Source organism: Musca domestica, unplaced genomic scaffold (genome assembly GCF_030504385.1).
Source record: "Musca domestica strain aabys unplaced genomic scaffold, Musca_domestica.polishedcontigs.V.1.1 24, whole genome shotgun sequence".
In the NCBI taxonomy this organism is placed as follows: Eukaryota; Metazoa; Arthropoda; class Insecta; order Diptera; family Muscidae; genus Musca; species Musca domestica.
Window position 1 is genome coordinate 10,775,755 of NW_026712272.1, and position 784 is coordinate 10,776,538.

General features: G+C 22.8%; 1 protein-coding gene across 2 annotated transcripts in view; it reads right to left on the minus strand.

The window, feature by feature from the left end:
* Positions 1-525: 525 nt before the first annotated feature.
* LOC101889415 (globin CTT-VI) overlaps positions 526-784 on the minus strand; it is a 38,632-nt gene continuing 38,373 nt past the window's right edge. For both annotated transcript variants that reach the window (XM_005183545.4, XM_020036755.2), the window contains exon 4: positions 526-784. This exon is cut by the window's right edge and continues 498 nt beyond it. The gene's annotated coding sequence lies outside the window, so the exon portion shown is untranslated.

The following is a 784-nucleotide window of genomic DNA, read 5'->3' on the forward strand; positions in this document are numbered from 1 at the left end:
ACTTTTACTTGTCTTCATTAAATATTGGCCTTGAAATATTTACCGCCTAAAAAATTCGAAAAATTGCTCGAACATATATCCCCTATATAATTATACCAGGCAACTTCTAAAATTCCGAAAAAACGCTAAATAATGTTTTTATGTTTTTTACATCTTTATTGAATTTTCTTTTTATTTTTTACTTTACAATACAAACAGTTTTTATTTCAAATAATTTTTTTTTGTTAATGATTCTGGTTTAGTTACATTGTTTATTTTATTTTTTTTTTTTTTGTTTTTCTCTCTTAATATTGATGTTTTTTTTTTTTGCTTGGGGTCTATTAGTGATGTTAGTTACAAATCTATTTTTAAATTTTCTTTGCTTGGTTCTTTTTTTAATTTTGCATCTAAGTCTAAAGCATTGTACAATACATTTATATATTTTTTGTTAATTTATGAGATTTTTTTTATTATTTTTTGGGCTTTAAAAAAATATAGAAAAATGATTTTTTTGGAAAAATGTCATTCTAACGGAAGAGGGTTCCATTTTATTTATTTTTTTTATTTTAATTTTTTTAATAAAATTCTTTTGGAGCCACTGTTAGATTATCTCAAAATCCCTCTTCATTTCATTTTATTGCAATATTAAATCTAAATGGTTTTTGTTGTTATTTTTTCATTTCACAAAGGTGGGCTAAAGGTTTCTTTTCTATTAAAAGGTCATCTATAGTTAAAATTAAGTGTTTTGTTATTTCTCAATCTCAAAAATCTTCTAACATCCATTTTTTTGCTCTGCTATACCCAA